At 35.7% G+C, this 26716-nt stretch overlaps 1 long non-coding RNA gene across 1 annotated transcript in view; it reads left to right on the top strand.

The window, feature by feature from the left end:
• Positions 1–7090, top strand: part of LOC144615814 (uncharacterized) — a 246483-nt gene extending 239393 nt beyond the window's left edge. The window contains exon 3 of the long non-coding RNA XR_013554426.1: positions 7003–7090. This is a non-coding gene — a long non-coding RNA (uncharacterized LOC144615814). The remainder of the gene's footprint in view (positions 1–7002) is intronic.
• The last annotated feature ends 19626 nt before the right edge of the window (positions 7091–26716 follow it).

The following is a 26716-nucleotide window of genomic DNA, read 5'->3' as shown; positions in this document are numbered from 1 at the left end:
TACCTTGGAAAGGATCAAGCATCAAGAACTGAGAAAAAGAAGAGGAAAACAAACCCCAAACAAAAAGATGAAAATTATGAAGATTAGAACAGAAATTAATGAAACTGAAGATAGAAAAACAATAGAGTACTTGAAACGGTTGCTTCTTTGAAAGCACCCATAAAATGGAGACCTCTAGAAAGACTGCTAAACCATAAATGTAAAAAATATAAATTACAATAACAGGAATGAAATAGAGAATATCCCTACAGTTCATTTAAATACAAAAATGATAATAAGGGAATATTATGGAAAATATAACATAATTTTGATGTAAATTAACAACTTAGAAAAAATTAACCACTTTCTTAAAAATAACAAGTAACCGCAACATATCAAGGATTAAACAGATAATAATTTAAATGGATTTATATCAATGAGTACAAGTTTAATTTTTAATGTAAAAAATTCTAAAAAGGAAATCTTAAGGGCTATATTATTTCAGTGGAGAATTCTACCAAATGTTTAAACAGGAGTTAACACTGGTTCTACACATTCTCTTATATAGAAAAGGGAATTTTTCTCATTCATTTTATAATATTTGAATCACCTTGATAGCAAAACCAGACAAAGATAGTAAAAGGAAAGAAAACCACAGACCAGTATCCTTCACAAATATAGATGCATAAAATCCATAATAAAATGTTCATACATAGAATTCAGCAATATATAAAAATAATCATACACCATGATCAAGTGGGATTTATTCTATAAATGTAAGCTTGGTTCAATAATTAAAAATTAATCCATGTAATCCACCATATTAATAGACTGAAGGGGAAAAATCATATTATTATATCAATCAATGCAGAAATATGTTTGACAAAATTCAACATCCATTCATGATAAACACTCTCAGAATAAATAATAATAATAGATAGGAACTTCCTTATTTGATAAAGAACACCTGTAATAACCCTACAGCTAACATTATACTCTATGATGGAAGACTTAATGGCTTAATACTAATAGAGGGAACAATACCAGGACGTACTCTCTCAAGACTTATTCAGTATCGTGCTGAAAGGTTTTTTTTTTATGCTTATTTATTTATTTTCAAAGAGAGAAAGCCCACATAAGTGGGGGAGGGGCAGAGAGAATTCTAGGTAGGCTCTGCTCTGTCAACACTGGAGCCCAACTCAGAACTCAAACTCACTAACCTGTGAGATCATGACCTGAGCCGACATCAAGAGTACAATGCTCAACCAACTGAGCCACCCAGGCACCTCTCACTATGGTGCTGTGGAAGTTCTAACCAGATCAGTAAGGCACTAAAAGAAAATAGGCATATATAAAAAAAAGAATAAATAAAACGTTTCCTATTTTTGTCTATGTAGGAAATCCTAAGAAATACACACCCATAGAACTAATACTTGATTTTGAGTTTATTTAAATATAGAAATTTAAACTTTATTAACATATACTTTGTTCTAATGGTTACTTGTATGTCATGAGATTTATAAATATATGTCTCAATAACTGTCATATAGCTATGTACTTCCATTCTAAAAATAACAAGTTAGCTTTTGCTTATTTACATCTGGTGGCTATCCATTAAATCTATTTTTTTGGTATGAGCTGAGTAGAAACATTGCTATTTAAATGGTTTACTCAAATTACAATTACAAAACACCAGCAGATCCTTGCTATCTTCTTTTTCTTAAAAAGTATTTAATTTATTTAAATGACAGCAACAACAATACAGTTCAGGCATCTACCTTCACCTTTTACAACCATCAATCTGTTCTCTGTATTTATGAGCTTGTTTGGTTGATTGTTTGTTTTTTGGATTCCACACTTAAGAGTGATCAGATGGTATGTATCTTTCTCTGCCTGACTTATTTCAGTAAGCATAATGTGCTCGAGGTCTCCATTCATTTTTCTCAAATGGTAAGATTTCATTATTTTCTATGGGTGAATAATTTTCCTTTATACTATTGTTGTTTCCATATCTTTGCTGTTATAAATAATGCTGCAGCGAACATGGGGATACATGTATCATTTTAAGTTAGTGTTTTTTTTCTTCTTTTTAATTTTTTTAAGTTTATTTATATAGAGAGAGATAGAGACAGTGTGAGCAGAGGAGGGACAGGGAGAAAGAATCCCAAGCAGGCTCAGCACCATCAGTACAGAGCTCGACGTGTGGCTTGAACTCGTGAAACTATGAGATCATGATCTGAGCCGAAACTGAGAGTCAGACACTTAACTGACTGAGCCACGCAGATGCCTCAGAATTAGTGTTTTTATCCATTTTCTCTGGATAAATACTCAGAAGTGGAAGTATTGCTGCATCCTATTGTATGAATAGCTAATATAGTTTTGAAAAAAGGAAAAAAGTGGAAGGAATCTGTCTACTAAATTTTAAGACTTATCGTATAGCTATAGAAAATAAGACTCTGTAGTACTGGTGGAAGAATAGACACACAGTGCAATGGAACACAATTGAAAATATAAAAATAGACCAACAAAATATGCAATTGATTTTTGACAAATAAGTAAAAGTAAATCAATGCAGCTTCCTTTTCAACAAATGATGCTGGAGCAATTGGATATTGATAGTAACAATCAAAGAAATGAAACAAACAAAACCTTGACCTAAACTTTAACCTTTCTCACATAATAAGTCAAAATGGATCATAAATTTAGAGCCTGGGTGGCTCAGTCATTTGAGCATCCAACTCTTGATTTTGGTTCAGTTGATAATCCCAAGGTCGTGGAATCGAGCCCCAAGTCAAGCCTTGAGTGAGGCTACGTGCTCGGCTTGGAGTCTGCTTAAGATTCTGCCCCTCTCCTGCTCAAGCATGTGCTCCCGCTCTGTCTCTCTCACTCTCTCTCTCTCTTAAAAAAAATCAGAATCTAGAGCTTGTTGTAAAGGTCTTAGGTTTTACAACTAAAGTGGAATAGATAAAAGAAATATTGATAAATTGCACTTCAAAATTGAATGTTTACTCTACAGAAGATTCTGGTAAAAGTATGAAAAGACAAGATACAGACTGGGAGAAAATAATTGCAAATAATATATTCAATAAAGAACTGATATACAAAATATTTAAAATATTCTTTAATAAAGAATATATCAATATTCTTTATATCTTGAATATAACTGAACATTTGAATATATTGAATATATATTCTTGAATTTAAAAGTTATTGAATATATAAAGAACTTTCAATGTTACTGTAAAATATTTTAACTAGAGAATGTAAACAAATAAAAAAGATCCCCAAACTCTAAACAAACAAAAACAAAAACAAAAACACTCCTAATGTTTAACACTAAACAAACAATCCAGTTAGAAAATGGACAAAAAAACATGAGGAGAAAAATTCACTGAAAAGAGCTACAGATGTCAAAAAACACACGAAAAGATGTTTAATTTCATTAGTTATTAAAGAAATACAAAATAAAACCTGAATGAGATAATATTACACAGCTACCAGAATGCCTACAATACAAAATAGTGACAACACCAAAATAGTAACATAGAATATTTACAAACTAGATCACCTATGAACTGCTGGTAGGATTGTAAAATGGTACATTTTAGAGAGCCATTCTCTCTAAAATGGTACAGTTTGGCAGTTTCTTAAGAAACTTTGCAGTTTGACATACAGCTCAGCATTTATCCAAGAGAAATGAAAATCTTTATATGAATGTTTAGAGCTGCTTCATTTGTAATAGACAAAAACTAGAAATAGCTTATATATTCTAACACCAATGAATGGTAAGCAAATCTGTGATATATCTATACTAATAAATACTATTCAGCAATAAAAAGACACAAATTATTGATACATGCAAAAACTTTGATAAGTTTCCAGAGAATCATGCCAAATTATGAAGGTGAATTCCAAAGATTACATACTGTATGGTTTCATTTATATAACATTCATAAAATGGAAACTTTATGCAATGAAAAACAGATGAGTGATTGCCCAGGGTTTAGAAGCATATGGAGTATGAAGGATGTGGGAGTGGCTACAAGGGCAACATAAGGGATCTTTGTTTTGATGGAAATATTCTGTATCTTGACTGTACCAATGTATCTTGGTTGTGATATGACATGATAGTTTTGCACAGTTGCCATGAAAAGTAACTGGGTAAAGGGCACATTGGGTTTCTATTAATTTTTATGGTTATATGTAAATTTAATCATCTCACAATTAAAAAAAGATTATAAATAGTTAACGGATGTGCACATACATACTATGCTAACAGTAACCAAAAGTGAAATTCAATATTATATTAACTTCAGAAATTTGATTTTAGGGCAAAGGCTCCTACCAAGAATAAAGAATGTGATTTCATACTCATAAAGAGACCCAGTCATTCTGAGGGCATACACTCTGTACACTTATACTTAATAACAGAGGTTTAATATGTATGAAGCAAAAACTGTTAGAGTTGAATAGAGAAATAAACACTATAAATTATAGTCAGAGGTTTCAGTAATCTTTTCTCAATAGTTGATAGAACATGTAGACAGAAAATCTGTACACATGCAGAGGTTTAATCAACACTATCAAACAACATGCCTAATTGATATCTGTAACACCTCATCCAACAAGAGTATAATACAGTTCCCTTTCACACTCTTTCAAGTGCATCCAGAACATTTATTAAGACAGAACATCTTTTTATATATAAAACAAGTCTGGATAAATTTTAAAGCATTCAGGTGATATTTAATAATTTGAAATCAATAAAGGAAAGATTTCTGGAATCTCCAAATATTTAGAAACTTAATAGTAAATTTTTTAATATCTCATGGGTCAATGACAAAATCAAATATAAAATAATAGTACTTAGTAATTAGTAATAATATGAAAATACAACATGCCAACATATGTGGAATGTTACTAAATTGATACTTATGGGTCTATCTATAGTAGTAAATACTAATTGTAAAGAAAAAGAAAGGTCTTATATCAGCATGGTATTGGCATAAAGATAGACAAGTAGATCAATGGAACAGAAAAAAAAGAAGTACTGAAATAGATCCACATGTAGATGGACAATGATATATAACACGGATAGAAAAGCAATTCAGTGGATACTGGATTCTGTTTTTGACAAATGATGCCACATCAATCTTATATCTAAAGCATAAAAATAAGGATACTTTGCACAATTAATCAAAATTAACTCAAAATAGAACATAGAACTAAATTTAAAACCTAAAAGTACAAAACATCTAGAAGAAAACATAGGAAAACACCCTCTATGGACTTAAAATAGGAAAGATTTGTTGATACCATGCTATAAATAGGATTCATAATGGAGTTGGTTGATAAATTTTTCTTCATAAAAATTAAAGACTCATTTTCTCTGACAGAGTTAAGAGAATAGATGGCAAGCCACAGAAATTATATCTAGTGTGTATGTCTAGTAGAGGGATACTATCTAGAATATATATGGAACTCTAAAAAATGATATATAAATGGCTAAAAAATTTGAAGAGACATATTACTGGAGAAAATGTACAAATAGCAAATAAGCACATGAAAAGATGTCCAGCATCACACATTGTTAGGACAAGGCAAAAGACAACTACCATGATATACCACTGTAGTGACAACACATAGATTAAATAGCTACAATTAAATAGACTTGCTGTATCAACTGTTGACAAGAATGTGGAACATTAAAATACACACTGATTGAAGGACTATAAAATGAAACAATCATTTTGGAAAGCAGTTTCTTAAAAAATGAAACATACATCTTCCATATGATCTAGCCATTCCATATATAGATACTTATTCAAGAGAAATAAAATATTTTTTACAAATATGTGTTTGCAAATGTTTACAATGGCTTTATTCATAATTAATTTGGAAATAACTCAAATGTCTATTCACAACTGAAATAGTATGTCCACAAAATGGAACAATACTCAGCAAAAAATGAATGAAATATTGATACAAGCTACAACATGAATGCAGATGAAAATAATTACACTGAATTTAAAAAAACATACAAAAGAGTACATATTGTATGATTTCATTTATGTAATATTCTAGTAAAGACAAACATTTATAAAAAAGCAGACCAGTGGTTGCAACAGAATGAAGGTAGGTTCAGGAAAAGATGTGAAGTTGTCATTAAAAGAGGCAGGAGGACTGGGTGCCTAGGTGGCTCAGTTGGTCAAGCGTCTGACTTTGGCTCAGGTCACGATGTTGCATTTCATGGGTTTGAGCCCTGCATAGGGCTCTGTGCCTGCAGGTCATAGCCTGGAGCCTGCTTTGGAATCTGTGTCTCCCTCTCTTCTCTGCCCCTTCCCTGCTCACTCTCTCTCTCAAAAATAAATAAACATTAAAAAGTTTTTTTTTTAAAAAAAGGAAGAGGCAAGAGGAAAATTGTTCCCCGTCTTTACAGTCTGATTGTTTCATCCATGTTACATATTCCAAAACTTATAAACGGTACACTGTAAACAGTTGCAGTTTGTTCTATATTAATTATATATTAATAAAACACTTAAAATTACATGCTATTGGTCCAATTTTGTAATTTATATTTTTTAATTTAAATTCAAGTTAGTTAACATTGTATTCTTGGCTTCAGCAGTAGAACCCAGTGATTTATCTCTTACATATGACATCCAATACTCATCCCCAAAAGTGCCCTCCTTAATGCCCTTCACCCATTTAACCCATCCCCCCACCAATCTCCCCTCCAGCAACCCTCAGATATCATATGATTTCACTCGTATGTGGAATTTGAGAAACACAACAGGTGAACATAGGGGAAGGGAAGGAAAAATAAGATAAAAACAGAGAAGGAGGCAAACCATAAGAGATTCTTAAATACAGAGATCCAATTTTATAAGTTTTCTAAAAATAAAATAAACATCTTGTATTTAGACTTTCTTTTGTCTTCATTGTGCTGTATTGAGAGACATAAAGCATAAACTGTGAAAAGCATGCTTGAAAGCCATCTCAGATATTTTTCCTTCCTTCCAGGAGCTTGAATGTCCAAACTATCCAGAGCAGATGACATGATGTTCTCGAAATGAGATCTCCAGAACAGAGGCTTCTCAATATCTTTCTCCAAAGGTCAGTAATGCTTACTTACATCTTTTTCTTTTTGATCTAAGCTCATTTCTAATGTCTTAGTTCTCATTTTGATACGTACTTTACCTATTCTTAAATTTGGGGTGATTATAATTAAGTCAGTATTTACTGTTCTTTACTTCAGGCTTGATTAGCCTCAGTCATGTTCAGTTTTGCACAAGTCTGGAAGTCAATCATGTAACATAAAAGTTTCAATATAGTAATGCATAAAAGTGGAAATGTGGGAAAGTATTAGCTCTTCAACTTGTCAGAAGTCCTGTTTTTCTTTGTTTAATTTTGTATCCATTTAATTTTATAGCTTGAATAAAATGTCAGTACTTTAGTTAAAATAAACACATTATTTCCCTGTATCATATATAATTCCTTTAATTAAGTATTTGCCAGTCCTATATTATAGGCATTAAGAATTCTGAAAATTAATTTTTGCAGTAGTTTGCACAGTAGCATATATAAATAATTATTTTTGTACCATAATAAATACAACAAAATATTGATAAAGGTCAGAGAAAATAAGCAGTGAAGATTAATTGTAACCTTATGAATAAGATGATACTTGATCTTCTTTGAAATTGTGTCAATGCCGTTCTAAAGTAATACCAATGGTAATATTCCAATGGAATAGATTCATAAGAAATACCTATATATTGTTAATTGTATGGAACCAAGTATCTAAAATAATATCACAGGGGTGCCTATGTGGCTCAATTGAGTGTCCTATTCTTGGTTTCAGCTCAGGTCATGATTTCATGGTTTGTGGGTTCGAACCCCATGTTGGGCTCTGCACTGATGGGAGCAACACTCCATGTTGGACCCTGCTTGGGATTCTCTCTCCCTTTTTCTCTGTCCTTCCCTCTCTTGCGCACTCTCTCCTTCAAAAATAAATGAATAAACATTTAAAAAATAATAATAATGTCACAGGGGTGCCTGGGTGTTTCAGTTAGTTGAGCGTCTGACTCTTGATTTTGGCTTAGGTAATAATCTCACAGTTCTTGAGATCTGGCCCAGTATCAGGCTCTGCACTGATTGCATGGAGCCTACTTGGGATTCTATCTCTCCCTCTCTCTCTGCCCCTCTGCTGCTCACATTCTCTTTCTCTCTAAATAAACATTAATAAAATAAAATAATATCATATTCCTGGAGTTTATGGAGTATTGTAGTTTTTACTTTTGGCTTTATTTATAAATGATTCACTTCAATAATGTTGTTTTCTGTTATCAACTAACTTCTTACTTCTACTTACCTAGATCAATATACATTCATTAGATGGGCAAAAGCATCAACTTCAGTTTTTATCATAAACTTGTAAGTCACCCAAATAAGCTATTTCTCAAGTAAATGAATAAACAAATAAATAGATGGCTAGGTAAATGAATGCTAAGATAATATCAGTTAGAATGCAAGAAAACAAGTGTGGATATGAAGCAACTGAAATACTCATAAACTGCTGGTGGGAATTCAAAAATGGTCCAGCCATTTTGGAAAAAGTTTTAGACTTTCTTATGACATTAAACATTATATCTACCATATAATCCCGTAAATCAGTACTAGGTACTTACTGTAGATAAGTGAAACTTATGCCCACATAAAACTTGAAAAAAAAAAAGATTGATTGTAGTTCTAATCTTAATTGTTAAAAACTGGGAATAACCCAGATATCTTTCAACAGATGAATGTAAAACAAATAATGGTACTTCCCGCAGTGGATGGGATGCTACTCAATAATAAATAGGAGCAAACTGGTAGTAGACAGACTAACAAGAATTAATCTCAGAAACATCATGCTAAATGAAAAAAGTCAGACTCCAAGGCTACATTCCCTATGAAATTCTGGAAAATAGATAACTATAGAGATAGATGACAGGTAAGTAATTTCTATGTTTAGGGTTGGAGAAGGGATTGCTTAAAAAGATATATGAGAGGACTTGGGGGAGTCATGGAAATGGTCTACTTCTTATCTGTAACAGCAGTTAACACAAAAAAAAATGTTTGCCAAAACTCATAGAACTATATACCAAAAAGGATAAATTTCATTATACATAAATTACATTTAAATAAACCTGAATGAAAGGAATCATTTACTGCATCTGGATTTTGTCTGAAAATTACAGTTTTATTTTTTTTCCTTATTTACAAATGATATACTTCAACAATGATCATTTTCAGATTTTGAGTAGCTTCAATCTGTACTTCTCTAAATAAATATAAATTCATTTGAAGAGCAACTAAAAGTCTCATCTCGTATTCCAAGCTAAATAAGTTTCCAAATCACTCTAACATATCATTTCTCAAATAAATGCTAAAATGAATAAATACTGAGAAGATGTTAGTAAAAAAGCTAACACTCAGACCCTGTTAGTGATTTCTTGAAATTCATATTTTGCATGATCACTTGTTTCTCTGTCATAAAAATTTGTGATATTGTTCACTTTATTATCACTGAAATCACCAAATAATCTTGAATAATTATGAGGCAGAGTTTGAAAATCTGGGCAGTCTTTCACTTGTTCAGTTTCAGTGAGTGGAAGGATGCCTTTGATAGCTAAGGGTGTGTAAAGGAGCTGAGGCTTCACAAACAATGCGTTTTTCTCAGTTTACTCATATTCACCCCTAAAGAGGCAAAACAACATTGCTATTTTGTTTGTTTATAGGAGGAATGAAACCAAACAAATAATTTGTGGTGGGGAGCATCATCAGTGTTTAAAATCTTAAAAGTAAATGTCAGATACTATTGCAACTTTAACCAATTATTTATATTCTGTACTTTTGATTAATATCTCTAAATCTTTGGATATTGAAAAAATACTGAGATGATCCATATAAGAATTCTGAAACACTTGATAAAAAGGATTAAAAAACTGGGTACAAATGAATAAACAAAAGAACAAATAAAAAGCAGAAACAGACCTATAAAAACAGAAGAAATTGATGGCTACCAGAGAAGAGAGGTGGGGGAATGGATAAAATGGGTGAAAGGGAGTGGGAGATATGGAGATATGGGCTTTCAGCTGTGGAATGAAAAGGCATGGGAATAAAAGATACAACATAGGGAATATAGTCAGTGGTATTTTAATAGCATTGTATGGTGACAGATGGGAGCTATACTTGTGGTGAGCATAGCATAATGTAGAGAGTTGTTGAATCACTATGTTGTATACCTGAAACTAATGTAACATTGTGTGCCAACTATACTGCAATGAAAACGAAACAAAACAAACAAACAAACAAAAAACAAAGAAAGAAGAAAAAAAGGAAAGAAAACAAAAAAGACAAAAGATATGACAGTGTACTACTAGATTAGATAAATCAGTCACTCTGGGCTCCAAGTATCTTACCCAACCCTTCTTTGATCTGCTGGTGGTCAGGTTTAGTCCCTAGCCTATCACATAGAGAAAATTGGCCTAGTGGGCTTCCAGGCATACCTTCTTGAAGGTGGGAGGTGAGCCAGAAATTCCCAAGTGAAGGATGTGGTATGAATAGGAAGGGAGCATGTATTAAAAACATCCATTGTGTGGATTAGGGATCTTCAAAGTTAGATTTCTTTCTTTTTTGAATGGTTAATTATGCTTCTCATTATAAAAATCATGATTGAAAGCATTGCTAACATCTATTGAATACCTATTTTGTAAAATGTTTCATTTTAAGAGGCTTTCATGTAATAACTTATTTTATCCTGAAAACAGTATTATAATAAGTGGGGCACCTGGGTGGCTCAGTTGGTTAAGCTTCTGACTTCACCTCAGGTCATGATCTCATGGTTCCTGAGTTTGAGCCCCGTGTTGAGCTCTGTGCTGACATCTTAGAGCCTGGAGCCTGCTTTGGATTCTGTGTCTTCCTCTCTCTCCGCTCCTCCCCAATTCATGCTCTTTCTCTTTCTCAAAAATAAATAAACATAAAAAAAATTTTTTAAAATTTAAAGATAAGAAAAAAACTAATACATGAATTTCAAATTACAAATCAGGAACTTGAACACTTTGGTTTTAAAGCCAGTCATATTTTGCACCATGTACTTTTTTTTTTTTTTTTTTTTGAGAGAGAGAGAGGGAGCATAAGCAGGAGAGGGCAGAGGGAAAGAGAATATCTTAAGCAGGCTTCATGCCGAGTGCACAGTGCCCAGTGTGGAGCTTAATCTCACAACTGTGAGATCATGACCCGAGCTGAAATCAAGAATTAGACACCCAACCAACTGAGCCACCTAGGTGCCCCTGTACTATGTACTATTAAGTAGCACCTTTTTTCACTGTGAATGTCCTGTGCATTTTGTCATTACTAAGACAAGAATATTACCAAAAATTCTTCTGATATCCATATAATTTATAGAGATAATTATATTTTATGGCAACTTTTAAATCTGTATACATTTACAATTCCAGATACAGGCATATTAAGATAAATTAAGTTTCTGCATTATTATAATTTCAGTGAAATACTTTGACGATTTTGTGAGAATATCTATATTTTATATGCTATAATATTTTGGGGGTTCTTTGAGACAGGATGAATGCTATTTTTTTTCTTATTATTCCAGAAATAAAGGACTAAGGAGTTTTCCTTTATAGTGTTACCATTAAAAAGGTCTCCTAGAGGGCACTTGTCCTGATGAGAACTGGTTGTTGTATGTAAATGATGAATCACTAAATTCTATGCCTGTAACTAATATTATACTATATGTTAACTAATTAGAATTTAAATAAAAACTTGAAATATTAAAAAAATTAAAAAACAAACATGTGGGGGGAAAACAGTTACTTAGATGTCAGAATCCTTAAAGCAAAATGTATGTCCCAGGCGTATTCATTCATTAATTCAACAAATATTTGCCGATAATGCCTACTATGTTCTATGTTGTAGGAACACATTGATGAATAAAGCTATTAAACTACCTCCTAAAAGAAACTATAACATCTAATAAAAATCTTAAGCGTTACAGTAATCTTTATGTAACCTCTGCTTTTCCTGAGAAAGCTCAAAATTTTTCTCGTAAGAAAAGATGGAGGAAACCAAGAAAATGGCACATTTATGAAACATTCAGATACTATCTATTCTTAATACAGCTATTTCCAAAAACAACTTTTTTTCATCAGTACCAGCTTATAAGTGAAGATTCACTAAAGAAAGATGAAGTAGCTTATCCAAGGTCACACATTTATTCAATGCCCAGGGCAACTAAAAAGACTCGTCTCCCGATTCCAAGATCAGTTCTCTTTTTTCTACACTAGCCTATGGCTTAATGAAACTGAAACTTAAAAAATATGAAATGATTTTTTAAAACATTTAAAAAATTTTTTAACATTTATTTATTATTGAGAGACAGAGAGACACAGAGTGTGAGAAGGGGAGGGGCAGAGAGAGGGGGAGACACAGAATCTGAAGCAGGCTCCAGGCTCTGAACTGTCAGCACAGAGCCCAACGCGGGGCTGGAACTTACAAACCATGACATCATGACCTGAGCCGAAGTTGGATGGTTAAACGACTGAACCACCCAGGTGCCCCAAATATTGTTGTTGTTGTTTTTAATTTTTGTCCAATAAGTTTGAAGCACAGTGACATTCATTTATACTTTATGCTTCCAGGAATATCTTTTGAAAATGATTCTTGAACGAGTCATCACATTCGTCCCAAAGATGGGTGCCCAAAGTTAGAAATTCTCTGAAAATGTAGGAGAAGAAATTATGCTCACTCTTTCTATGATCACAATATCATACCTAGTTTCTTAGTATTAAGGGTCATGAGAGTCACTAGCCTACTTATTTAATACTAATAAATAATACTAACAATTATAAATATTATTATTCTTTTCTAAAGCAATTTCACATTTCCAGGATCCAAAGGAAGCAACCAGAGTATTTAGATTGAAGTATGACCAATTGCCCAAACTATAGAATTGATCAAAGTTAATGGAATAGAAATTTTCCCATCAGTATCTTTTCTTCCTGGCTCTAGAGTGCATAATTGTTCCAGGAACCAGAATTAAGATAAACTAGGGAAGTTGGGATGAGATGAGGTCTTGGCGTGTTAAAAGGTACTAGAAAGTGAAATAATGCATTTGGACTGAGTGAGATGGACCCATGCCAGTTCTGAGGCTTCCCTGGACTGTGAGGGGGTGGTCTTCAAGACAAATAGCTTGTCAGTCTCAGGCACTCCAATCTCTTTCACCACCCTCTCTTTCCCATGGTGTCCATTTAACCATATGAAGTCATTTCCTATCAAACTGCTTGTCACCAGTTTAGCTCCTTCCCAAAGGCTAGCATCTATATTTTATACTTTAATGCACTGTGAAGATTGGTGAAGGGAAACAAAATTTTAGAAAGCCAAGGTATTAGATGTATGAAAGGGCATTTTACCTATGATTCAAAGAAATTAGATTCTGGAATTTGTGTGCATGTATGTCTGATAATGTCAACCTCTATGGCAAAATTCAGTGTGACTTCAAAATGCATTTAAAGGAAAACAAAAGGTCATAGTCTCTTCATGTTTGCTTTTGTTCTTTTAAAATTTTTTTTCAACGTTTTTTTTTTTTTATTTTTTTATTTTTGGGACAGAGAGAGACAGAGCATGAACGGGGGAGGGGCAGAGAGAGAGGGAGACACAGAATCAGAAACAGGCTCCAGGCTCCGAGCCATCAGCCCAGAGCCTGACGCGGGGCTCGAACTCACAGACCGCGAAATCGTGACCTGGCTGAAGTCGGACGCTTAACCAACTGCGCCACCCAGGCGCCCTTGCTTTTGTTCTTTTAGTCTATATCATACATGGATAATAAGCACTGGTTAATTTCTGTTCATAGTTAATTTTTAAACACACATTTTAATATTCTTCCACTGGTTATTCACCCAGGATTGTTTTAAGCACTGATATAATTCATGGCTTTCTTTTATCCCAGACTCCCCATTTTTCCAGTTTTAATTAATAGTTCTTCATTTGGAAAACAAGACTTTCTTGCATTTGGATTTTTGCTGTATTTTGAGTCTGGAATTTGTAAGATATGACTTAATTTTTATTAAAAACTTACATTTATTTCTAAAATAAATTAAGAGTTCTCATCATAGTCAACTGACATTTTGGGGGATTGTTTAGTTTGATGACAGAGGGAGAATCCTAAAATTCACTGAAGTTTATTACCTATTTGTTTTTGTCAAATCATGTTAAGTGTCTCTGGATATATGAAAACTATAGAAAAAATTAAAACTAATAGTGCTCTATGGTTAGATTTTCACACTAACATCAAAAACAACAAAATAAATTGGTGAATTTTACACATATTAAAAGGGAGATTATTTACATTTTTATTATTTCTTATTTATTTTCTAATTTTGAGGGGAGACCGAAGAATGAAAACAGGCAAGGTAGAAAAGAAAAAAGGGAGGAAGAGATACTAAAGGATAAATACAAATGTCAAAAGCAATGGAAACAAAAATCGAGAAGAGGAAACATTATTTATTGCATCAAGATAAGATGAAACAATTGAGACTCAAAGAAAAGAAAAGAAACGGGCTCCAAAGGCCTAGTTGCCTACCCTTCAAGTCTAAGGAAAAAGTTCAAGCACTAGAAACCACTGAATGAATGTGTCTGTAGAAAATAGATAAAATCTCCACCTTCTACTTCTGATTTCCAATGGGGCTAACAGTCTCTTCAACACCTCTATCCCACTGGCATCACCTGGTGGCAAAGTGGAAAGTGTTGGTCGCACCTCCACTTCTTGTTTTCAAGAGGAATGAGGAAAAGCAAAGGAGGACCTAGGGCTAGAATATTAAGTCACCACTAAATGAAGTCAGTGTTAAGAGATTTCTCCTGGTTCCAACTCTTACAGACAAGTCAGTCTAGTCTACCCTTCACCCCTACTCCTCTAGAGTTAAAGATCTAGAAAATAAATTTACAGAGGAGGTTGAATTGAAAAATAGAATGCCAACAAGTTCACTAAATTTAAAACTTTTGCTTCCTAAGAGACACAGATGGCAAGTCTGTTATAGTTAGCTCATCACAGGAGGTTTTTAAATAGCCCTGGTTAAGAATTAACTTATGAACATGTAGCCATTAAAATTCAATAAATCTAGTCAGCACAAAAACATGCAGTGGACAAGAACAATAGTAGATGCCTTCCCACTCATTTTTTAATAGTAGGCTCAAATAGGTTTGATGATTTAAGAATTTTAGGGAATTGTGTGTTTGTATGTGTATATTCTGATGGAAAAAAAAAGCAGAAATCATGAAATAAACAAAGGCTTTCATCCTTACGATCCTGCTCAATTTATTGTTCAGAATGTTAGAAATATGTTCAATGCAACACCAGTTTTAGATTCTCTTATAAGAAATCAACTTAATGGAAAGATATTTAAGCTAACATATGTATAAGATGAAATAATATCCACTGTATATTTTTTGTATATTTTCTTAGCCAATAAGAGTCATTACCTAGAAAGCCTTTTTATAACAACAATGAAAAAATGTTTTTTGAGGAGATTACAAATGATCTAATGCTAGGAATTCAGTATCAATGTGTTATTATTCCTCTGTTCTCTGAGGAGAGTGTGGCTTTTTGGGAAGGAACTTTCTTTGAAGGCTTTGGTCAGAAAATGCTGAAATGGCATATCACAGCCTGACACCCCCTGGGTGAGTCATCTGTACCTGGTGCTAGAGCAGCTTTCTGAAAGCCCAACTGGTGCACTTCTCTCCCGTTGGCATAACTATATTTAGAATCCATAGTTAGAGAGCTCAGGGCTTCTCGGGATGGTATTTTTAAATGTGTCATCACTCTAGACATGCTCTCCCTCCCTCTCCAACTGCTTCAGCCTCCCTCATAGTTTCACACATCCACATGGAAAAGAATCAAGAAAAATCACATTCTAAAGGAATCTGTGACACTAGTCTCATCTGGAATGTTAAACTCTGGGATTAGACGCATGCTAATAGCTCCCTGGGCTCTTGTGCTTAGCAAGGTTTGAATTGTTCAGGAAGCTCAGCAGTGTGCTGTACAGCACAGTACTGGGCTCATTGTTCAATGTAAGCCTAGGGGAAGAATATAGTAAAATCCAGTGGATTTCTTCCTCTTTCATTTATTAGAACAAGCTTTACAAAGGTTTGCATGCTGGAATAGGTAATTCTGGCAATTGCTAGCTGTGACTATGCTCTGTGATATGTTAAGTAATGATGGAGCATCATGGGGAAACCTAGTGCTTTGTTCTAGCTCTGAAGGGATCTTTCATGAAGTCACTAGAGACAGGAAAGTCACTGTACATAGAATATACACATGAGTAAAGCATTATAGCACGTCTTTGGAATGAAGGATCTTCTGTAGATAATTTGATTCATATCCCAGGAATCTGCATCAAAAACCAACCCTGTTTTACATGCTTTTGGATTAATATAGTCCTGGGCCAAAAAATGGATTCAATGTTAAAGGAATTATTCAATTAGTAGTTTTGTTAATTTATTTAATATAAACTTACTTATCATGTGCCTGCTTTGCAAATTTGTGCACAGTATATTACTATATGTACTGGATTAGAAAAAAAAAAAGATGATATTAGTTTCTTAGTATCTAGCTAGAGAAACTAGGATATCTATGACAAGTAAACTTCCAAAACAAAACATTATGATTATTAACCTGTCATAACCAAGAATTGCATAATTAATTCCTGGATGATGTGTATGGAACAGCTAGATCAACACAGGCTATCATGATACAAACAATTTTAAGAGTAGATAATTTATGCTGGTGGAAATAGCTCAGCAAACAAAAGGATGATAGAAGGAAAAGGTGCTCACAGCATAGGCAATATAGAGCAGTGAGGCAAATTGAAGATCCTTGAAGGACAGTGGGGCACCCAAAGCTGTTATGAAGCCTTGGGAATGATCTTGAAGGATGAGTGTCTAAAAAAGGAAGCTGATGTTTTCCTGAGGGTGGGATACTGCCATTATGCATTGTATTATAGAATACAGTGGTGGTATTTTAGAAATGGATTTTGGGCAGATGAATATGATAGAATAAATAGAAGTTTTTAAATTTAATTTATTTTTTTAATTTTTTTTAAATTTTTTTAACGTTTATTTATTTTTGAGACAGAGAGAGACAGAGCATGAATGGGGGAGGGTCAGAGAGAGAGAGCAAGACACAGAATCTGAAACAGGCTCCAGGCTCTGTGCTGTCAGCACAGAGCCTGATGTGGGACTCGAACTCATGGACCGCGAGATCATGCCCTGAGCTGAAGTCGGACGCTTAACCGACTGAGGCACCCAGGCGCCCCTAAATAGAATTTTTTTTTACAAACCTAGAAGCAAGGATATTAGCTAGGAAGTGCTTTCTCTAATTCAGGATGAGACCAAGGAGGGCTTCAACTTAATCATGGAAGATCAAATGGGAAGGGACTGTTTTGAGAAATATTTTTGTGAATAAAATGAAGCCAAAAGTAATGGGGACAGTATCCTTTACGTACTGTCGCATCTTTAAGATATCTGAATGAGAGAAAGGCAAAGAAAAGGCCCAAAGACATGATGTATGACTATAATTATGATCCAAACAACAGTGATAATAATTTATTGAGTTATTAAGAAATGGAACGCAATGTGGTACAAACTTTATATACATGTTCTTATCTAACCTCCAATACTCTAGAAGGAAAGTAATATTTTTTATAATTCAGAAATGAGTCAAAGAAGTATAAAATGGTTAGGTAAAATTGCCAAGATTTTCCCAGCCAGGTTTTAAAATCATGACTTATTCCCCCACAGAGCTAAGGAATTTCTAATTATATATTCTCTTCTATAGACCCTTATCCATACCACTGGTATAAACACAAGTTGAGAGCATAGACCTGCGACATGTAAGTGGGAGATATTGATCCTTTAATTAACACTTTCTAGCACACGTTTTCAAAATAGTTATGATTTTATTTACCTTATATACCATTCTCCATTTGACTCATTGAATACCAGGAGAAGTTTTTGTCAAAACCTGATTCAAATCCGTATGATATTATATCTGGAAAAATCAGAATAATATTATATATTATTAATTATAATATAAATTACATTATATATATATGACATTTGCTGGTATCCCTTGCTTTTAATGGATCCCTAACTTTTCTAAATGCTTGATGTATTTTTTCTAAACAGCTTTTATAAAATATTGGCATATAACTCCATAGCCTAAATGTTACAATTCTGTTGTGATTTTTAAAACTTCATTTGAGAAGAATTCACACTTATATTTGCTTCTTTCCAGATTGTGGCAACCTCTCCCTATTTCATCAAAGATTATTAAAGTTGAGCTTCCTCATCTGCAAGTTTCCTGGTTTGGGGGAATATAATTTATCTGGGCTAGGAAAACTAAATCTAGTTAATTTATGCAGAGAACTTTTAAAAATCCCTAAATAATATTTCAGTTAAAATACTTTTTTATCATTATTTGTTATACCCTTTACAGTCCAAAATCCTTCTTAATAAAATAGAGGAACCCAAATAGAACTGAAGAAAATACTGTTTTCTTTTAGCTTTTAACTGCAATAGTCTTGTTATGATTATTCATACTCCAAATAGAACTCAAAATTCCTGCTTGGATTTGTCCACACTGGGAAGAGACAAAGTCATCTAGGGCACATAATGATGGTGTTAACTTGAATTGCTTTTACCTGCAGCAATAATGGACTGCCCAGCTCCTTTTTCTCCATTGTCAGAGAACCTTCTTTTGACAAATCACATTATAATGAGATTGTTTAAAATGGTTAGATGTGTTGTTTTGTCAGTAAAGCAGAATTTGTGTGTGTGTGTGTGTGTGTGTGTGTGTGTGTGTGTGTGCGTTTTCTTTTTCTTTGTCTATTTTAATGCAATTTATCCTTACTGAATTAAAACTATGACCCTGGAGTCATTAACACTAGGGTCTAATCACCTGAACTAATTGTGCAAGGATGAGCAGAGCTGGGAGTACCATGTTTACAAACTGTGCACAAGGCTATTTTCAGCCTTTCTGTGAGAGGGTGAAGGACTGCAAATATGAGTGATACTACCTTGAAGACAAAATTATATAATTGCCCCTTCTAATTTACCAGTGAGAATCCTCAGCTCTGTCACCATGTAGAAAAGAAGAGTAAGTACTTAGGTTCACGGTGAGCCTGCTCAGTGCCAGATATTTTTCATACACTGTTCATTTGAGTCCTAAAATCGGCCTATGCATAATTATTATCATCCCTGTTTTATGAAACAGAACACCAAGGTTCAAGGAGTTTATGTTATTTACCAAATAAGGAGAGAACTTTCAAATATGTTTTAATTAACTTCTTGGGTGGATGAAGATAATCACCCTAGGAAATTGTTGTAGGGAGACTTCTTATCTCACACACACACAAAAATGGAGCTGCTGAATGTCTTTTAAAATCTCCAACATTGAGAGGTTCCGGAAGATGGCGGCGTAGGAGGACGCGGGGCTCACAGCGCGTCCTGCCGATCACTTAGATTCCACCTACACCTGCCTAAAGAACCCAGAAAACCGCCAGAGGATTAGCAGAAGGGAGTCTCCGGAGTCAAGCGCAGACTAGAGGCCCACGGAAGAGGGTAGGAAGGGCGGCGAGGCGGTGCGCGCTCCACGGACTGGCGGGAGGGAGACGGGGCGGAGGGGCGGCTCGCCGGCCAAGCAGAGCCCCCGAGTCTGGCTGGCAAAAGCGGAGGGGCCGGACAGACTGTGTTCCGACAGCAAGCGCGACTTAGCGTCTGGGAGGTCAGAAGTTAACAGCTCTGCTCGGAAAGCGGGAAGGCTGGAGGACAAAGGGAGGGAGAGCTGCTGAGCCCCCAGACGGCAGAGCTCAGCTTGGCGGGGAACAAAGGCGCCAGCGCCATCTCCCCCGCCCATCCCCCAGCCAAAATCCCAAAGGGAACCAGTTCCTGCCAGGGAACTTGCTCGCTCCGCGCAAACACCCAACTCTGTGCTTCTGCGGAGCCAAACCTCCAGCAGCGGATCTGACTCCCTCCCGCTGCCACAGGGCTCCTCCTGAAGTGGATCACCTAAGGAGAAGCGAGCTAAGCCTGCCCCTCCACCCCCCATGCACCTTGCCTACCCACCCCAGCTAATACGCCAGATCCCCAGCAACACAAGCCTGGCAGTGTGCAAGTAGCCCAGACGGGACACGCCACCCCACAGTGAATCCCGCCCCTAGGAGAGGGGAAGAGAAGGCACACACCAGTCTGACTGTGGCCCCAGCAGTGGGCTGGGGGCAGACATCGGGTCGGACTGCGGCCCCGCCCACCAACTCCAGTTATACACCACAGCACAGGGGAAGTGCACTGCAGGTCCTCACCACGCCAGGGACTCTCCAAAATGACCAAACGGAAGAATTCCCCTCAGAAGAATCTCCAGGAAATAACAACAGCTAATGAACTGATCAAAAAGGATTTAAATAATATAACAGAAAGTGAATTTAGAATAATAGTCATAAAATTAATCGCTGGGCTTGAAAACAGTATACAGGACAGCAGAGAATCTCTTGCCACAAAGATCGAGGGACTAAGGAACAGTCACGAGGAGTTGAAAAACGCTTTAAATGAAATGCAAAACAAAATGGAATCCACGATGGCTCGGCTTGAAGAGGCAGAGGAGAGAATAGGTGAACTAGAAGATAAAGTTATGGAGAAAGAGGAAGCTGAAAGAAAGAGATAAAAAAATCCAGGAGTATGAGGGGAAAATTAGAGAACTAAGTGATACCCTAAAAAAAAATAATATACGCATAATTGGTATCCCAGAGGAGGAAGAGAGAGGGAAAGGTGCTGAAGGGGTACTTGAACAAATTATAGCTGAGAACTTCCCTGAACTGGGGAAGGAAAAAGGCATTGAAATCCAAGAGGCACAGAGAACTCCCTTCAGACGTAACTTGAATCGATCTTCTGCACGACATATCATAGTGAAACTGGCAAAATACAAGGATAAAGAGAAAATTCTGAAAGCAGCAAGGGATAAACGTGCCCTCACATATAAAGGGAGACCTATAAGACTCGTGACTGATCTCTCCTTTGAAACTTGGCAGGCCAGAAAGGCTTGGCACGATATCTACAGTGTGCTAAACAGAAAAAATATGCAGCCGAGAATCCTTTATCCAGCAAGTCTGTCATTTAGAATAGAAGGAGAGATAAAGGTCTTCCCAAACAAACAAAAACTGAAGGAATTTGTCACCACGAAACCAGCCCTACAAGAGATCCTAAGGGGGATCCTGTGAGACAAAGTACCAGAGACATCACTACAAGCATAAAACATACAGACATCACAATGACTCTAAACCCATATCTTTCTATAATAACACTGAATGTAAATGGATTAAATGCGCCAACTAAAAGACATAGGGTATCAGAATGGATAAAAAAGCAAGACCCATCTATTTGCTGTCTACAAGAGACTCATTTTAGATCTGAGGACACCTTTAGATTGAGAGTGAGGGGATGGAGAACTATTTATCATGCTCCTGGAAGCCAAAAGAAAGCTGGAGTAGCCATACTTATATCAGACAAACTAGACTTTAAATTAAAGGCTGTAACAAGAGATGAAGAAGGGCATTATATAATAATCACAGGGTCTATCCACCAGGAAGAGCTAACTATTATAAATGTCTATGCGCCAAATACCCGAGCCCCCAGATATATAAAACAATTACTCATAAACATAAGCAACCTTATTGATAAGAATGTGGTCATTGCAGGGGACTTTAACACCCCACTTACAGAAATGGATAGATCATCTAGACACACAGTCAATAAAGAAACAAGGGCCCTGAATGATACATTGGATCAGATGGACTTGACAGATATATTTAGAACTCTGCATCCCAAAGCAACAGAATATACTTTCTTCTCGAGTGCACATGGAACATTCTCCAAAATAGATCATATACTGGGTCACAAAACAGCCCTTCATAAGTTTACAAGAATTGAAATTATACCATGCATACTTTCAGACCACAATGCTATGAAGCTTGAAATCAACCACAGGAAAAAGTCTGGAAAACCTCCAAAAGCATGGAGGTTAAAGAACACCCTACTAACGAATGAGTGGGTCAACCAGGCAATTAGAGAAGAAATTAAAATATACATGGAAACAAACGAAAATGAAAATACAACAATCCAAATGCTTTGGGATGCAGCGAAGGCAGTCCTGAGAGGAAAATACATTGCAATCCAGGCCTATCTCAGGAAACAAGAAAAATCCCAAATACAAAATCTAACAGCACACCTAAAGGAAATAGAAGCAGAACAGCAAAGGCAGCCTAAACCCAGCAGAAGAAGAGAAATAATAAAGATCAGAGCAGAAATAAACAATATAGAATCTAAAAAAACTGTAGAGCAGATCAACGAAACCAAGAGTTGGTTTTTTGAAAAAATAAACAAAATTGACAAACCTCTAGCCAGGCTTCTCAAAAAGAAAAGGGAGATGACCCAAATAGATAAAATCATGAATGAAAATGGAATGATTACAACCAATCCCTCAGAGATACAAACAATTATCAGGGAATACTATGAAAAATTATATGCCAGCAAATTGGACAACCTGGAAGAAATGGACAAATTTCTAAACACCCACACTCTTCCAAAACTCAATCAGGAGGAAATAGAAAGCTTGAACAGACCCATAACCAGCGAAGAAATTGAATCGGTTATCAAAAATCTCCCAACAAATAAGAGTCCAGGACCAGATGGCTTCCCAGGGGAGTTCTACCAGACGTTTAAAGCAGAGATAATACCTATCCTTCTCAAGCTATTCCAAGAAATAGAAAGGGAAGGAAAACTTCCAGACTCATTCTATGAAGCCAGTATTACTTTGATTCCTAAACCAGACAGAGACCCAGTAAAAAAAGAGAACTACAGGCCAATATCCCTGATGAATATGGATGCAAAAATTCTTAATAAGATACTAGCAAATCGAATTCAACAGCATATAAAAAGAATTATTCACCATGATCAAGTGGGATTCATTCCTGGGATGCAGGGCTGGTTCAACATTCGCAAATCGATCAACGTGATACATCACATTAACAAAAAAAAAAGAGAAGAACCATATGATCCTGTCAATCGATGCAGAAAAGGCCTTTGACAAAATCCAGCACCCTTTCTTAATAAAAACCCTTGAGAAAGTCGGGATAGAAGGAACATACTTAAAGATCATAAAGGCCATTTATGAAAAGCCCACAGCTAACATCATCCTCAACGGGGAAAAACTGAGAGCTTTTTCCCTGAGATCAGGAACACGACAGGGATGCCCACTGTCACCGCTCTTGTTTAACATAGTGCTGGAAGTTCTAGCATCAGCAATCAGACAACAAAAGGAAATCAAAGGCATCAAAATTGGCAAAGATGAAGTCAAGCTTTCGCTTTTTGCAGATGACATGATATTATACATGGAAAATCCGATAGACTCCACCAAAAGTCTGCTAGAACTGATCCATGAATTCAGCAAAGTTGCAGGATACAAAATCAATGTGCAGAAATCAGTTGCATTCTTATACACTAACAATGAAGCAACAGAAAGACAAATGAAGAAACTGATCCCATTCACAATTGCACCAAGAAGCATAAAATACCTAGGAATAAATCTAACCAAAGATGTAAAAGATCTGTATGCTGAAAACTATAGAAAGCTTATGCAGGTAATTGAAGAAGATATAAAGAAATGGAAAGACATTCCCTGCTCATGGATCGGAAGAATAAATATTGTCAAAATGTCAATACTACCCAAAGCTATCTACACATTCAATGCAATCCCAATCAAAATTGCACCAGCATTCTTCTCGAAACTAGAACAAGCAATCCTAAAATTCATATGGAACCACAAAAGGCCCCGAATAGCCAAAGTAATTTTGAAGAAGACGACCAAAGCAGGAGGCATCACAATCCCAGACTTTAGCCTCTACTACAAAGCTGTCATCATCAAGTCAGCATGGTATTGGCATAAAAACAGACACATAGACCAATGGAATAGAATAGAAACCCCAGAACTAGACTCACAAACGTATGGCCAACTCATCTTTGACAAAGCAGGAAAGAACATCCAATGGAAAAAAGACAGTCTCTTTAACAAATGGTGCTGGGAGAACTGGACAGCAACATGCAGAAGGTTGAAACTAGACCACTTTCTCACACCATTCACAAAAATAAACTCAAAATGGATAAAGGACCTGAATGTGAGACAGGAAACCATCAAAACCTTAGAGGAGAAAGCAGGAAAAGACCTCTCTGACCTCAGCCGTAGCAATCTCTTACTCGGCACATCCCCAAAGGCAAGGGAGTTAAAAGCAAAAGTGAATTACTGGGACCTTATGAAGATAAAAAGCTTCTGCACAGCAAAGGAAACAACCAACAAAACTAAAAGGCAACCAACGGAATGGGAAAAGATATTTGCAAATGACACATCGGACAAAGGGCTAGTATCCAAAATCTATAAAGAGCTCATCAAACTCCACACCCGAAAAACAAATAACCCAGTGAAGAAATGGGCAGAAAACATGAATAGACACTTCTCTAAAGAAGACATCCGGATGGCCAACAGGCACATGAAAAGATGTTCAACGTCGCTCCTTATCAGGGAAATACAAATCAAAACCACACTCAGATATCACCTCACGCCAGTCAGAGTGGCCAAAATGAAGAAATCAGGAGACTATAGATGCTGGAGAGGATGTGGAGAAACGGGAACCCTCTTGCACTGTTGGTGGGAATGCAAATTGGTGCAGCCGCTCTGGAAAGCAGTGTGGAGGTTCCTCAGAAAATTAAAAATAGACCTACCCTATGACCCAGCAATAGCACTGCTAGGAATTTACCCAAGGGATACAGGAGTACTGATGCATAGGGGCACTTGTACCCCAATGTTTATAGCAGCACTCTCAACAGTAGCCAAATTATGGAAAGAGCCTAAATGTCCATCAACTGATGAATGGATAAAGAAATTGTGGTTTATATACACAATGGAATACTACGTGGCAATGAGAAAAAATGAAATATGGCCTTTTGTAGCAACATGGATGGAACTGGAGAGTGTGATGCTAAGTGAAATAAGCCATACAGAGAAAGACAGATACCATATGGTTTCACTCTTATGTGGATCCTGAGAAACATAACAGAAACCCATGGGGGAGGGGAAGGAGAAAAAAAAAAAAAAAAAAAAAAAAGAGGCTAGAGTGGGAGAGAGCCAAAGCATAAGAGACTGTTAAAAACTGAGAACAAACTGAGGGTTGATGGGGGGTGGGAGGGAGGGCAGGGTGGGAGGGAGGGCAGGGTGGGTGATGGGTATTGAGGAGGGCACCTTTTGGGATGAGCACTGGGTGTTGTATGGAAACCAATTTGACAGGAAATTTCATATATAAAAAAAAAAAAAAAAGAAAATTAAAAAAAAAAAATAAAAAATAAAATCTCCAACATTTATTTTTTGTGGATATTTCCACTTCACTGGAGCTTAATATAAATCCTCCATATCCTAGCATCACTACTGAGCTATAATTTTCTAGGATTCTGACTGCACTTTTATCATCCATGCTCCTTTCTCTAGATTTACTCAGGTAGAGCCAATGAATGAAGGTTGCTTCTGAAAGGCAATCTGTTCTACTAGCGTCAAAGAACATCTAGGACACGTATTGTCATGTACTTTCAACATTGTTGTGCAATGTGATGTGGAGACACTAAGGCCTAGTGTGTGTACGTCTTCCACGCCATGCAGCTTCCCACAGTCAGCCTTTAGCTGTCATCTGTTCCTTCATCCTGCCCACTCTTGGGCCTGTGTATTCAAAGCACAGCAATGTCTTGATAGTGATAATAATAATAATAACAAAAACTTTGTGGATATCAGGTGTAAAGAGATTAGTGCAAAGCCAGCACAGGTGTTTCAGATTCTCAGGGATATTTTTGCAGTAAAATTTCTCTCACAGGGCTATATTGTAAGGAATTGATTGACTCTCAACCAAGATATTTGGCACAACAATGAGATGTAGCAGAATTTATTATAGCTACTAGTGGTATGACTACAATTTAAACTACAGTGACAAGTCCTGCTGCTACTATTTCAATTACCTTGGCTGCCAACAAGCATTTATAGGGCATTTAATATCTTCCATAAACTGTGCCAAGAAATTATATCTTTAGCCTTTGAAAAAACACATTGGAGAAAGTGCTATTATTATCCCTTTTAAGAGGGGGAAAGGCTTAGAAATTTTAAGTAAATTTCTCATATGTAACTGGCAGCTGGTAGAGTGGATACACACCCTAACAGTCTTTTTCTCTCTTCTGGCTTCTTCTACGTCTTGCTGCTTCTGGTAGTAGCACAGCAAGCAAAAAGTCACATCTGTCTAATCAAAAAACTCTGATCTTAACCACTACATTATATTGCTGTTCAATAAAGGATACTAATAATTAAATTTTAAGTATTACATATTGTCTTTAACAATGCATGTAATGAAAGAAAGAAAGAAAGAAAGAAAGAAAGAAAGAAAGAAAGAAAAGAAAGAGAGAGAGAAAGAGAGAAAGAAAGAAAGAAAGAAAGAAAGAAAGAAAGAAAGAAAGAAAGAAAAAGAAAGAAAAACTTCGCAGCCAACTTACTTCTCATAGAATGAGGTATGACAATGACAATTATTCACTTGTGGAAGAATCT

Source organism: Panthera onca, chromosome A3 (genome assembly GCF_046562875.1).
Source record: "Panthera onca isolate mPanOnc1 chromosome A3, mPanOnc1 haplotype 2, whole genome shotgun sequence".
NCBI classification, from domain to species: domain Eukaryota; kingdom Metazoa; phylum Chordata; class Mammalia; order Carnivora; family Felidae; genus Panthera; species Panthera onca.
This window is presented reverse-complemented; position numbering and strand designations above follow the sequence as displayed.